The 15,542-nt window shown below is 37.9% G+C and overlaps 1 pseudogene; it reads right to left on the bottom strand.

The window, feature by feature from the left end:
- Window positions 1–2,789: 2,789 nt before the first annotated feature.
- Gm52471 lies at window positions 2,790–2,936 on the bottom strand (annotated as a pseudogene).
- Between the last annotated feature and the right edge of the window lie 12,606 nt (window positions 2,937–15,542).

Genomic DNA, 15,542 nt, shown 5'->3' with positions numbered 1-15,542 from the left:
TAGAACACCTATATACAATTCTAGGGATATATATTAGTGGAATGTAAGGATATAATTATTGGAATAAATTTGGTAACAAGGCCCTGGACCATTAAGTTAGTAGAAGCAGAAAATGATAATCTCAGTATGTGTTTTATTTGTAGCCTTTCGTCTCCTACCCTCATACTATACAAATATACAAATCAAGAAAAAATTCCCCTTAACAATAGGTAATACTATAATAATGAAATCAAGTGATTGTAAAGGTTATCTGTAGGAAAACTTAGATTTGGTAATAAAAGCATTGAGAATTGGAAATTGATAACCCACATGTTTAAAGTCAGATATATGAAAAGATAACCCCATTATTTATGGCTTTTATGTTAAGCAAATTTTAAAGTCCTCGGTGGGCTTAAAGAACACCACAAGCACTATGATTAGGAACATGATATAGGAGTTGGAAAGGACAAGGTCAAATGTTATTACAGACTTTAGCAAAGAACAGTCTTTTCTTCTCTCTCATTGCCCTGAGGGCAATTCAAGGTCTTCAAAATTTGAAAATAATAGATTGACATAAAAACACACTTTTTTTTTTCTTTCTGGCTCCTTACTCACTACCCCCTCGCCATATCTCACTTATCAACATCAACTAAGATTGAAAAGTTAAGGACTTCTCTTAGAGTTACATATCAAAATTATCTCCTAAAAACAATGCTTTTTAAAAGTGTAGCTAATTATAAGAACTATATTCTAAATTACTAGATTTGAAAAAACTTTTATCTAAAAGCTCATACATTTGCCCAAATAATCATAGAAACTACCATAAAATAAATATATAATTTTAATGAATGATTGCTGTGTTTTGTAAGGACAAACAGATTTAAAAAATGAATATTTGATACCAAAGTACAAAGTTCAAGTGTATTTCTTCCATAAATCTATTTTACCTATAAAATGTAAAACCACAACTTTGAAAAATAAGCCCATTTTAAAGATAGGTTAAAAACTGTCAAAGTTAACCTACAAATATATATATATATGTATATATATATATATATATTCTGTGTCATTTTCTCTCTCCTCTTCCTCCCCCTCCTTCTTCTGATATATATATTTAATATTACAATATTATAATATATAATATTATATATCATATATGCATATATTATATGTATATGTATATATATGTGTGTGTGTGTGTTTTAATATAAAATATGGATGGTTTTAACAACAAAAACCCCCTAGTAATATTTTTGCTGAGGATAAAAAAGAATGATATACATACCTAATGGAAATCTAAGCAAGCTGAGACATGGTAGGAGAGAATATGGAAGTTTTCTAGTGGATTAAAAATAGAACTGCCCTGTTCTCCAAATATACCACTTATGGATATATATCCACTGAGCTCTAAGTTAGCGTATAGTAAAAATATTTGCATATCTATATTTATTGCAATCATATTCACAATAACCGATTAAGAGAATAAAATTGGGTTATTGCTTGTGGACAAATGGATAAGGAATGTAATCATGCCATTTGCTTAGAAGGAGAAAATGTGAATGTGTTACCTCACTCAGGATGATGCATTGGACAAACAAACTGTATATGCCCCAGTACAGGGGAACTCCAGGGCCAAAAAAATGGGAATGGGTGCGTAGGGAAGTGGGGGGGAGGGTATGGGGGACTTTTGGGATAGCATTGGAAATGTAATTGAGGAAAATATGTAATAAAAAATATTTTATAAAAAGGAGAAAATGTAAGTGGATAAATATGCTCAAGGTCCATGATATTCTCCAAAAATTAGATTTTTTATATATCTTTATATAACTCAGTATGATTAATCTATATCAACAATCAGTAAATAAATAAAAAATAAAATGAAAACTGAGGCAACTCAAAAAGATGATAAGAAAAAGCTATAAACCAGGATTAAAAAATAATTCACAAATAATAAAATGAAATTAATTTTTATTTTATATGTGTGGATGTTTTGTCTGAATGTATGTTTGTGTACCACATATGTTCAATGTCCACAGAGGCCAGAAGTGAGTGCCAAAATCCCTGAGACAGAACATTCTGGAAGTTATGAGCCAACATTGTATACTGGGATTTAAAAATTGGTCTTATGCAAGGACAGAGTTTTAAAGATGCTTTGAGTCATCTCTCTTCCCATAAATAACTTTTTAAACTTTGTTAATGAAATTGTAAAAGAGAATCTTAAATTTCCTTTGATGCCCATTTTAAGAAAAATCTGGCAATAAAACAAACTTTTAAAATCAGTTTTATCATAGAACTCATTGGGACTAACATCAACAAATAAGAAATTGATAAGACAATATAATATTCCAAGAAAGACACAGCTCATTTGTTAAAGAGTATATTTTCAGGTCTTTCTTACTGTTGCAACTACCATTTCATGAAATGATAGTTAAAATATATATATAGTTTTATTATAAAGATAATAGAATATTCTTTATGTGCTGACTTCTGAAATACTTGATTTTGCTCCTCTGATATTGTAAATAGTCAGATTATACCCCACTTTGTAAATATAATTGGGTTATATGAATTTGGTAGCAACTTTTCCAATTTTCAGATATCAGCTAAGGATAAATTCTTTGATTCTGTTTTGACTTGTTCTATCATAAACATTCTGGTTAGAGAGACAAAAGCTTATTACTTGCTTATCAGGGAATTTAAATTCTGTGATATGACCAAATGTAGACAAAAGAAGGCTAAAGTCCCCAATGCAGAGATATTTATATATTCAGCTAAAGCCTTCTGAATCACTCACCCCTCACCCCCACAACCAGGGGAGAGCGCGAACACAGTCCCCCCACTACCACAAATTATGCAGTCGAGTTTCATGCATTTTGCACATCCAGAGTACAATAGATAAGCCTAGCCCTGGGAAAACCACCTTCATGGTCATGGTATCTCCCCTGCCAGGTAAGTATATGGCTGTGACATTTCTTTTCTTTCTTTTCTTTCTTTTTTTCTTTTTTTCGAGACAGGGTTTCTCTGTCCTGGAACTCACTCTGTAGACCAGGCCAGCCTCGAACTCAGAAATCTGCCTGCCTCTGCCTCCCAAGTACTGGGATTAAAGGCGTGCGCCACCACCACCTGGCCCTGAATCATTTCTTATATAAGCTATAACACAGGCAACCAAAAATGACAAAGGTACCATCTGAATGTATAACTAAATTTTGTACTGCAATCTGTGCAATGTATCAATCATGGTCATTTATTACTGAAAAGGACATACATATTAAATTTACTAAAGTTACACCCAAGTTTGTTTATTTATTAAAAAAAAAAAAAAGGGCGGGAGAGGAAATGGAGAAAGAAGAGGAAACAGGAAGAATACAGAATTTTAAAACTAGTTTTACACAGCCTTACATTTCTTTCATTTTTCCTGAAAAGGTCAGTAGTATCTGGGGTCTAAGTACTTTATAGTCAAGAAAAAAGTGCTCACATAAATCTACTTAGTCATCATCACATGCTTTTTTATCATCTTCCCTGTCTTTATCCTCAAAGCTTCATACAGCCCTCTTCTATGAGTTCATTACTTTGCTTTTTTTCAGCTTTGATAATCCTTTTGCCACAACAGGGTCACCTTTAACTGAGAACAGGGAGAACATCCTTTTAGTATTTAAAAATCTTCTTTCTATAAGGCTGTTCTTCTCATTGAGCCTTATTATTCACACTATCCCCAGGTCCTTTGCAATATGAACAATGGATAGGACAGAGTGTTCTGCTTTGATTTTGGGGTGATAATGTTAACAAAGCAAGGAGAAGCTGAAAAAAAAAGCCCCTAGGGTCCTAAGATGCCTCTGGACTTTTGAATTCCTCTTTTTTATTTATTTATTTTTTTTATTTTTTATTACATATTTTCCTCAATTACATTTCCAATGCTATCCCAAAAGTCCCCCACACCTTCATAATGTATTTCCAATTTAGCAGATATATTTGTTTTCTTTGACAGGAAATCTTGGATATTTTGGCATGTTTTCAAGCTTTCCCTTATCTGTAGTGAATATAAACTACTTCTCTGAGAGAAACACAGAAGTGGATGCTCACAGTCAGCTATTGGATGGGTCACGTGGCCCCCAATGGAGGAGCTAGAGAAAGTACCCAAGGAGCTAAAGGGAACTGCAACCCTATAGGTGGAACAACAATATGAACTAACCAGTACCCCAGAGCTCTTGTCTTTAGCTGCATATGTATCAAAAGATGGCCTCGTCGGCCATCACTGGAAAGAGAGGCCCATTGGACTTGAAAACTTTATATGCCCCAGTACAGGGGAACGCCAGGGCCAAAAAGTGGGAGTGGGTGGGTAGGGGATTGGGGGGGTGGGTATAGGGGACTTTTGGGATAGCATTGGAAATGTAAACGAGGAAAATACCTAATTAAAAAAAAAGAATTTGAGATGTAATGGGAAGCCTTTGGGTACTTCTTGTTCATCTCATGGCAAGTTTTTATGAAGATGTCATATTCTAACCTTCTATATATAAGTTCATATCACCTTCACCAGGCACATTTACTTTTCTCCACTGAGACAGTGTCATCCCATTTCCATCCAGCTTTTACTTGTTCATAGTTACCTCTTGCCACTAGATGCACTAAAATGTTTATGAGAGACAAGCTTTTTTTAAAAAAAATCACATAGACAAAACTGTAGACGATACTGTATGGGGTAGCAGGAATGGAAAGGCAAGGTTAATTAGGAATCATAGACTGATTTTTATCAATAATTGAATTTTAGCATTTCACAAAATCTTTGTAAAATACAGCTTTTATAATCCCCATGTTGCACAATGATTTAACACAAATCACATTCTCATGTTTCATAATTACATCAAAACAAGGAAATAATCATTTCATATGATTAGACAGAAAACAAAAATGCAAATCTTAAAATAAACTTAATGCAATATATGAAAGGTCTTTATAAGGATAAATTTAACAGAGTGAAATCTTTCTTCACTGTTTTATATGAGAAGATTTTAGAATTAGAAAAGCTCCCATGAACATGAATCAGAAGATTGATATTATTCAAATTGCAGTTCTAATTTAATCTGTGTTCCTGTAGTAAAACATTCTGACAAAAAGCAATTTCATGGACAAATGGGTTTTTTTGTTGTTTTGTGGTTTTCTTTGGTTTGCTTTTGTTTTTGCAAGTTATAGTTCAATATTGAGGGATGTCTAAGGTGGACTCAAGTAAGAACTAGAATCAGAAACCATGGAAGAATGCTGTTTCCTGGCTTGCTGTAGGCTTATATTTTGATAGCTTTATATATAGCCCAAGTCCACCTTCTCATGGAACTATGCTGTCCACCATATTCTATATTTTCTATGTCAATTAACAATCAAAAATTTCTACAAACACATACTCACAGGCCAGTTCAATGAGGTCTGTCCCATATTTGAGGGTACCTTATCAAATGCCTCTATACTGTGTGAAATTGACAGCTTAAATGTAATACTGTTCATTCTACTAAAAGGAACACATTGCTTCAGTGCAAGGACAATCTGTCATTATTCCAAGTAACTGCAAATATATTCTTAAATTTTACAATGATGAACAAAACACCCAATAATAAAAGCAATCTCAAGTAAAAAAGATTAGTGCTAGAGGTATCACCAGTCCTGATTTTCAAATTATACCAAAGGATATATTAAAGGCTATGCCAGTGCGTGACAAATACAGAAGTGGATGCTCACAGTCAACTATTGGATGGAACACTGTTATTAGACACGTTCTCACGACCGGCCAGGAAAGACGCAACAAACCAGAATCTTCTGCGGCAAAGCTTTATTGCTTACATCTTCAGGAGCCAGAGTGCAAGAGAGCAAGCCAGAGAATGGCGAAACCCCATCCCTTTTTAAGGAGAATTATCCTCCACCTAGGATGTATTACTCCTTGATTGGCTGCAGCCCATCGGCCCAGTTGTCATCACGGGAAAGGCAGAACACATGGTGGGAAAACTGCCCCTGCATGTGTGCAGACTATGTTTACCACTTAGAACACAGCTGTCAGTGCCATCTTATAATGGCAAATGTGAGGGCGGCTCCTCACAGATCCCCCTTTTCTTTTAATAAGAGCAATAGGCCACCCATATTAATGAGAGTGGAGATAGAGGTCAAATCCCCAGTGTGCAGGTAAAGGAGCCGTACACATAACCTCCTCCCAGGCTCATCACCCAGAGGGGTCCTGGTCTGGTCCCGTGTTGTTTTTCCTGGGGGAAGGACACTTGAACACTCAACCTTCTTGAAAGATGACATGTCTCCCTAGAATAGGCTCATATGTGCCGCAGAGCCTTTCTACTGCAGTGCTTAGCCTTGCAACTCTCTCGGGCTGCTGAAGCACACTCACTCTATCCCGTGCAATGAGACTAGCCTCATGGGAATATAAGAGCTGAGTGGCCAGCGACCTATTGCCTAAGCATAGATAACCATATATCAGGGGGAGCACCATGTTCTAGAGCTGCAAGCGCCTGGGCAATAACCACCTTGTCTCTCCTAGTTTGGGCCTTAAGCTTACAGACCAACCAAAGAAGCAACACTAATCCACAGCGAAGTGTATCTCCACATAATCCCACCCCCATCCATTCTTTAAAGAAGGAAAATGCTGAGGAGATCCAATTGGGTAATCCTTTGATCAGGGACAGGTCCAAGCGCTTGGAGTTGACCTGAATGATGGCAAGTCTCAATTCCCGAAGGGTCTGTTCAAATTCAGCCATCCAATTCTGTAACATATACTGAAAAAGACTTTTTGACAAATTAGCTGCCCTAGTAAATTTAACATACTGAATGGAAATAACACACAATCCCGGAAACTTTTGTTCACATCCCTGCTGAGTTATTTGTCATAATACATCTAGTTGTATCTGGACAAGATCTATGAGTTGATTAACCAGCATGAGACCTCTCTGTACTGGGCCAAATAAGTTCATTTGCTCATTAATGGCTCTGAGGTCATGGAGCAGTCTCCACTTTCCTGACTTTTTCTTAATTACAAAAATTGGAGTATTCCAAGGTGAGGTAGAGGGTTCAATATGGCCTAATTTTAATTGTTCCTCTACCAGTTGAATCACAGCTTCTAGTTTTTCAGAGGATAGGTGCCATTGAGGAACCCACACTGGGTCCCCTGTTTTCCATGGTATGGGTCGTGCTGCCCCAATGGCCGCTATGGAAAACCCAGACCCTGTCTGTCTTGGTTTCCATTAGGTAAGATAGGCTCTATCCTTCCCTGTTCTTGATGTCCTAACCCTTTTCCTTCTTTATAACCCATCTTTGCCATGATATTTTTTGCTTTAGTTGAATACCCTCCCGATGGGGCGTTTTCATTGGACAAAATAAGGCCCAAATGCTGCATAATATCCCTTCCCCAGAGGTTAACCGGGAGTGGGAGCACATAAGGTATGAATTTCCCTTGCTGTCCTTCAGAGGATTCCCACGTCAAGGCAATGGAGCTTATAGTGGGACATGATTGATATCCTAGGCCCTGTAATGAATGAGATGACTCTGTGGTGGGCCATGCTTTGGGCCACCAATGTGTAGAGATTATACTTTTATCTGCTCCGGTATCAAGGATGCCTTCAAACTCTTTTCCATTAATCTTAAGGCGGAGCTTAGGTCTATCATTTAAAGATACAACCAAATAGGCAGAATCATTTCTGGAGGAGCCCATTTTCTTTATCTCAGGTCCTGCAAATTTCTCCCTGGTATTATCAGGGAGGAGCAGCAGCTGAGCCATCCTATCTCCTTTGCTAATAGAAAAAACGCCCTTGGGGCTTGAGCACAGGACCTGTATTTCAGGGGAATGTTGACAATCCATAACTCCAGGGTGGACTACTAAGCCCTGCAAGGTGAGTGAACCCCGGCCGAGAATAAGGCCCATGGTTCCCGGGGGCAAGGATGGTATAGGCTCCACTGGCACCGGCTGAATACTCATTTGAGGCATTAATAGGAAGTCGGAGGCGGCACGCAGGTCCACCCTTGTGGGTCTTCCTGGGTCGCCTCTCTGACTGTTTCCTGGGTCCTGACAAACCGGTTCCCATATCTTTGAGGGCCCTGGGACCGAGGGCCCGATGACCCGTTTTTTGGCACATAAGCTGATTGACTATCAGGTGGGGGAAGGACTCTGCCCTTTATATCCCTCACAGAGCGACACTGGTCAGCTCTATGATAACCCTTGCCACACTTAGAGCAAAGAGTGAGAGTCCCTCCCTGTTTACCTGGAGCTCTGCAATCTTTCTTAAGATGCCCAGGCTTCCTGCAGTTAAAACATGTCCTCCGATCATTTCTGCCCATGGAGCATTTTTGGGATTGAAGGATGGCAGCCGCTAAGCCTGCATTGGTGAGAGGTCCCCCAAGCTCCCGACAAACCCTGAGCCAGTCTTGTAAGCCTTTGTTCTTTCTTGGGGCTATGGCTGCTCGGCACTCCTTTGTGGCTTGCTCATAGATTAGCTGTTCTATCAGAGGCGCAGCTTGCTCTGACTCTCCAAAAATACGCTCTGCTGCCTCTGTCATTCTGGCCACAAAATCTGAGAAGGATTCCTGAGGTCCCTGGATTATCTTTGTTAACTGACCAGTGGTTTCACCTGCTCGAGAGAGCGCCTTCCAGGCCCTAATAGCCGTGGAAGAAATCTGGGCATAAGCTCCCCAATGGTAGTTTGTTTGATCAGCAGAATAAGCTCCCTGACCCGTTAACAAGTCAAAAGTCCAATCTCTCTGCTCTGGAGTCAAAGCAGCTGCGTTTGCTCGGGCCTGCGCTTGTGCAGCTTCGTGCCAAAGCGCTCTCCATTCCATATATTTGCCCATACTAGGGAGAGCGGCTTTTACAACCGTTTGCCAATCACCAGGAGTCATAGCGTGATTCGCAAGCCTTTCCACTTGTGCTATAGTGAAATTAGCACTGACTCCATAGTTACGGACCGACTCGGCAAGCTCTTTAATCTGTATATACGCTACCGGAGCGTGGACACGCCCACCCTCGGCTCCTTCAAAGACCGGAAATGCCTGTTGTATTTTCCTTTGTTCCTCCTTTGGAATGAACGAATCTGTGCATTGCCTCTCTGTCCATTGCCTCTCTGCGCAGGGCTGATGCACTACGCAGGGCGGGGGCTCAGCATAGGGTGGAGGTGCACTATGACCTTGAAGCCGACTGCCAAGAGGCCAAGCAGCAAGCTGGCCTTTGCCAGCCGCTTTTGGCTTCCTTAACTGATTAGCTAGCACTTTACCTGGCTGGTACCCTTTTTTCTCATAATGAGCTGCTTCTTCCTCCCAGTCTGTTTCCTCAGAGGAGAATTCTTCATCTGCTTCAGAGCTACTAAGAGCTGGCTCCCCGAGCTCATCCAGCGATGAGCACAGGCTCCTTTTCCTAGAGACCTCCGCTAATTGATCTTTCTTCTTTTCCCTTTTTCCTCTTTTTCTTCTAATCTCTCTCCAGGTATTCCTACCTGACCTTAACTTTTCCTCAGGTTCAAGACCCTTGGAAAGGCCTGTATACTTATTTTGTGCACCATGTTTTCTCTTTGCTCCTACTCTCTCTCCCCGCTTTACTTCTGATAGCTTGTCCTGAATTTCCTCTAGAATCCGCCCTGCCTTAACCACTTGATAACATGTGAAAAGGAACAAAAGGGCTTTTAACACTAGAAAAAGTTCAAGGCCAAACATACCTTATAAAGCTATTTTCCACTTTACTTCTGATAGACTGTCTTGAATTTCCTTAGAAAGTTCAAGGCCAGGCTTACCTCGTAAAGCTATACTCACTGGTACTCTCGTTCCCCAGCTGAAAAGTTCTGAATTCATACAGTTGAATCCTTCTTAACAGTCTGCTTTACGGGAACCTTTATTACCGCGACCCGCAGTTCTGGTTCTGGAATGAGGGATCTTCCTTGCGCCAGTCCCGAGTTTTTTTTCGTATTTTTTCGTCCCGGATTTTTTCTCGTCCCGGGTTTCGGCACCAATTGTTATTAGACACGTTCTCACGACCGGCCAGGAAAGACGCAACAAACCAGAATCTTCTGCGGCAAAGCTTTATTGCTTACATCTTCAGGAGCCAGAGTGCAAGAGAGCAAGCCAGAGAATGGCGAAACCCCATCCCTTTTTAAGGAGAATTATCCTCCACCTAGGATGTATTACTCCTTGATTGGCTGCAGCCCATCGGCCCAGTTGTCATCACGGGAAAGGCAGAACACATGGTGGGAAAACTGCCCCTGCATGTGTGCAGACTATGTTTACCACTTAGAACACAGCTGTCAGTGCCATCTTATAATGGCAAATGTGAGGGCGGCTCCTCACAGAACACAGGACCCCTAATGAGGAGATAGAGAATGTACCCAAGGAGCAGAAGGGGTCTGCAACCCTATAGGAGGATCAACAATATGAACTAACCAGTAACCACAGAGCTGTGTCTCTAGTTGCATATGTAGCAGAAGATGGCCTAGTCGGCCATCAATGGAAGGAGAGGGCCTTGGTCTCACAAAAATCATATGCCCCACTACAGGAGAATGCCAGGGCCAGGAAGTGGGAGTGGGTGGGTTGGGGAGCAGGGCAGGGGGAGGGATAGCGTTTGAAATGTAAATGAAGAAAATATCTAAAAAAAAAAAGATTGCATGTGTCTAGCACAAAAATAGATATGTTGATCAGTATACTATAAACAAATACCTTCATACATCATATATCACATAGATACACACACATGATTTTTGACAAATATTGCAAATTCACAATGGCATAAAGCCTCTTGAACAAAAGATGATCGGGAAATTGAATTTAATAGATATAAAGATAGATAGATAGATGATATATAGATATATAGATGTATAGAAAGATCTATAGATATATAGATATATAGAAAATCAGATATACAGATATATAGATGTATGGATATAGGGATATAGGGATATAGAGATATAGATAGATATAGAGAGATAGAGAGATAGAGAAATATAAATGTGTAGTGATGTAGAGATACAGAGATACAGAAATATAGAGATACAGAGATACAGATTAGATAGATAGATAGATAGATAGATAGATAGATAGATAGACAGATGTGTATATTTAGGATAATAAAACTGGAATCTTTTGTCTCATCTTACACAAATATGAACTGTAAATAGAAGACTTTAACATGAGTCCTGTGGCTCTGAAATTTCTAGAGGAAGGGAGTACACTTCATGCAAATAATTCAGGTACCTAACTTTCAATGAATTATTATTACAGATCATAAGTGACTTATGGAGCATTTTTCCCCCAATAGGGTATCAACGACATACTTTATCTGCTCAAAATGAAACTTATATTATAGCAGAGAAGCTGGAAATATTGTAGGAGATAACAGAATTTTATGACAAAGGTATCTTTTGAATATGACATATCTACTGCACTCCAGAACTCATAGCAGTTGGAATTATATTCAGAAGGCATGTACAGCATCAAGCCAATCAATATTCCATCATAAATATGGGAGGAACTCATAGGGCCCTACCACTTACTAAAGAACTATTAGCAGTTAATGGCTAATGGGAAAGAAACAATCATTTCCCTTCAGAAGAGTGTCCTCTGCTAGGTTGGCCATGCTATATTGAATGACCATACAATTTTTCATACGTGGACAGCACCAATTAGATTCAGTGTGTTAAAAAACTAATAACAAGAAAATGAAGAGAGCTCACCAGTCTAGTGGTGGTTGGGTAAACAGGCCCCACTAGCCCGTTAATCAAGTAATATATAAACACAACAGAGACATACACATACAGAGACACACAGAGAGAGAGAGAGACACACACACAGACACACACACATACACACACACACACATATATATCCTGTATAACATAATGCAGCTTCTAATGCTACTACAACAAATGAACATGTAATAGAGATGTGGGAAAGATGGAGGAATGGAACAATATATTCAAGGTGGAGAGAGGAAGAATGAGAAAAGAGACAGCTGTGATAGCTGTGAGTGAAGGATGCAGTCAATGGAGGAACATATCTTTGTCAAATAATGTCTACATGGTGGTGTGAGCTTCAGGAGACTTAGGCCTCAAGCAAGCTGTGCACCAGCATGAGTGTCCTGGCTCTGGGCAGTGACATAATATTTAAGATGAAGAATGGCTCTTTTCCTGGATTGGACCTCCTCAAAAGACCTTCATGTTCATTACTTTGGAGGCCATGCTGCTATCAATGGTTCATATCCTATTTGTGATAAAACCTGAGGGTCACTTGGATGTTTGTGGTCTTAAATGCTGCCTAAAGCTTAAAGATACACATAGATACTATAAAAATCTCTTTAAATTAACATTGCAAAGTCAAATTTCAGTTTCTGTCAAATAAATAGAAAATGTGGTATGGAAGATTAAAGATCTGACCAGAGTCCCAGTATTTATAACATTGTAACACAGAATCAGAAAAGGAGAACATAAGACAGAAGATGAAAAATTGTCATATCATTATAGTGATAGAAATGGACTTTTTAAAGTGGAAGACAACTTAATCCTTCAGAGTGAAAGACGCTACTGTAGAGTAGTAAGCAATTTTACATTAGTAAATATTTCAAAATTTTGTAAGTCTAAGAAGTAAAAGGAGAATATTTATTTATTTATTTATTTATTACGTATTTTCCTCAATTACATTTCCAATGCTATCCCAAAAGTCCCCCCCCCACTCCCCTACCCACCCATTCCCATTTTTTGGCCCTGGCGTTCCCCTGTACTGAGGCATATAAAGTTTGCCTGTCCAATGGGCATCTCTTTCCAGTGATGGCCGACTAGGCCATCTTTTGATACATATGTAGCTAGAGTCAAGAGCTCCGGGGTACTGGTTATTTCATAATGTTGCACCTACAGGGTTGCAGATCTCTTTAGTTCCTTGGACACTTTCTCTAGCTCTAAAAGGAGAATTTTTTAAAAATTCATATTTAATATGAAAGAGTATATGAAAGGAAAATTTTAATAATTACCTTTTATTGGAATAATCTATTCCATGCTATGTTAATAAACTGTTGTGAAATGTTAAGAATATAAAGCAATGCATATAATCATTCTCTAGTAAGGTCTTCTTCAGTACCAGAGATACAGCGATACAGATTAGATAGATAGATAGATAGATAGATAGATAGATAGATAGATAGATAGATGTGTGTATTTAGGATAATAAAACTGGAATCTTTTGTCTCATCTTACACAAATATGAACTGTAAATAGAAGACTTTAACATGCGTCCCGTGGCTCTGAAATTTCTAGAGAAAGGGAGGACACTTCATGTAACTAATTCAGGTACCTAACTTTCAATTAATTATTATTATAGGTCATAAGTGACTTATGGAGGGTTTTTCCCCTAATAGGATATCAACGACATACTCTATCTGCTCAAAATGAAACTTATATTGTAGCAGTGAACCTGGAAATATTGTAGGAGATAACAGAATTTTATGACAAAGGTATCTTTTGAATATGACATAGGTATTATGAAGTGTCCTCCATAAAGTCACAAAGCATTTCAAGCAGCTATATTAAAATCCTACTATAGTAATATGGTGTGCTGAAGAATACTTACAGCACATAAAGAACATAACCCACTCGGCCATTTTTTAATCTGCAAATAAAAATCTATTTCTTATATTTTTTGGAGCAGAATCTGTCATGTAGTTTCTTCTTGCTACAAAGTAACATTGGATAAAAGGTGAGCAAAGCTAGGCAGTGGTGGTTTCATGCCTTTAATCCCAGCACTTGGGAGGCTGAGGCAGGTGGATTTCTGAGCAAGAAACCAGCCTGGTTTACAGAGTGAGTTCCAGGACAACCAGAGCTACAAAGAGAAACCTTGTCTCCAAAAACCAAAAACCAAAAACCAAAAACCAAAAGCCAAAAACCAAAAACCAAAAACCAAAGAGAGAGAGAGAGAGAGAGAGAGAGAGAGAGAGAGAGAGAGAGAGAGAGAGAGAAAGGGAGAGGGAGAGGGAGAGGGAGAGGGAGAGGGAGAGGGGGGGAGGAGGAGGGAGAGGGAGAGGGAGAGGGAGAGGGAGAGGGAGAGGGAGAGGGAGAGGGAGAGAGAGAGAGAGAGAGAGAGAGAGAGAGAGAGAGAGAAAGAGAAAGAGAAAGAGAAAGAGAAAGAGAGAAAGAAAAAGGAAAAGAAAAAAGGTGATCATCATTCTCTTGGTGAGCATGTTTTTGTATTCTCTTCTATCTTTTTCAAATCACTTGATACTTTTCATCTCTCTCTCTCTCTCTCTCTCTCTCTCTACATATATATATAAAATAGAAGTTCAAAGTCATCCTCGATTGCATAATTATATAAATAATTTTTATATATCTTAATGCAATTGTTTCTATTTTAAAACAACTTATTGTCTCCTTGCAGAGACTCCCAACTAATTATTAAATGGATGGACTGGGACTTATCTTTCTATCATGGAAGATGAATTCTGACCATACCTGACTTAGACCACTTTATTTGGAAGATGATAACTACTCATACTTCTTCTGATTTTTCAACTTTTATGTTGAAGATTTGCTTGTACATATGTTGGTCATTTAGATTATAGTACTTCTAAATATTTTTCACTACTTTTTGCATTTCTCTTTGTATTACTTATTATATTTTCTATAATACTCAGTTTAGCATTTTTTACTTAAGACCTTCAGAATCTTTCTTTTAGTTGTTCTGAAGTATAATTGACATATAGAGAATTATAAAATAAATGTGTTTTAGTTGACAAATTTAGTTCTATTTAGATACTAAGCATTTTACCACAACATTCAGTACAGTAGACACAGATGTATTTATGTCTTGATTACTTAGTTATAGTAACCTTTTCTATGTTTTTCACATGAGTTTTTCCTTTATGTTTATTTCTCTTGCAACATTCTCAAACTAAGAATTTTTAAAAAGCATTAATTTTAATATTAGAGAGCTCTGAAATAAATAACTTAGGAATGTATCCTACCTTGGAAAACTAAAAACAAACTAAACACAAATTAGTATATAAAGGAAGTAATTAAGATTTGGAAAGAAAGTAACTAAGTGAAATAAACAAAAGGTCAATTGAACTAAGGGATGTTCATCATTAAAAATAAGCAAGATTTAAAACACTTTAGCAAGTTTAATCAAACAATAAGAAAATAAACAAAAATAAAAAATTAGAGATGAACAGGAAGATATACAACAGATATCAATAAAGTTCAGAGATGCAGAAGAGCACATTTTGAAAAAATATATATTTTACAAATTCCAAAACTTAAAGTAACAGATTAATTTTTACATATGCATGATCTACTAACATCAAACCAAAAATATATGAAAAATCTAAGCATATATATCACAAGGATTAAGATTAAAGCATTAATCAAACAAAAATCTCAACACACACACACAAAAAAAACTATACTCAAGGGACTTACTGCAGAATTTTATAAGACTCTGAAGAGAAAATAAAACCAATGGTTTCCAATATATACCATAAATGGAAAATGAAAGAGTACTTCCAACTTCTTTTTATGAAGCCATAATTAAATACACAAGAAAGAAAATTTTGGGCCATTCTTCTTGAT

This window comes from Mus musculus, chromosome X, assembly GCF_000001635.26.
Source record: "Mus musculus strain C57BL/6J chromosome X, GRCm38.p6 C57BL/6J".
NCBI lineage: Eukaryota > Metazoa > Chordata > Mammalia > Rodentia > Muridae > Mus > Mus musculus.
This window is presented reverse-complemented; position numbering and strand designations above follow the sequence as displayed.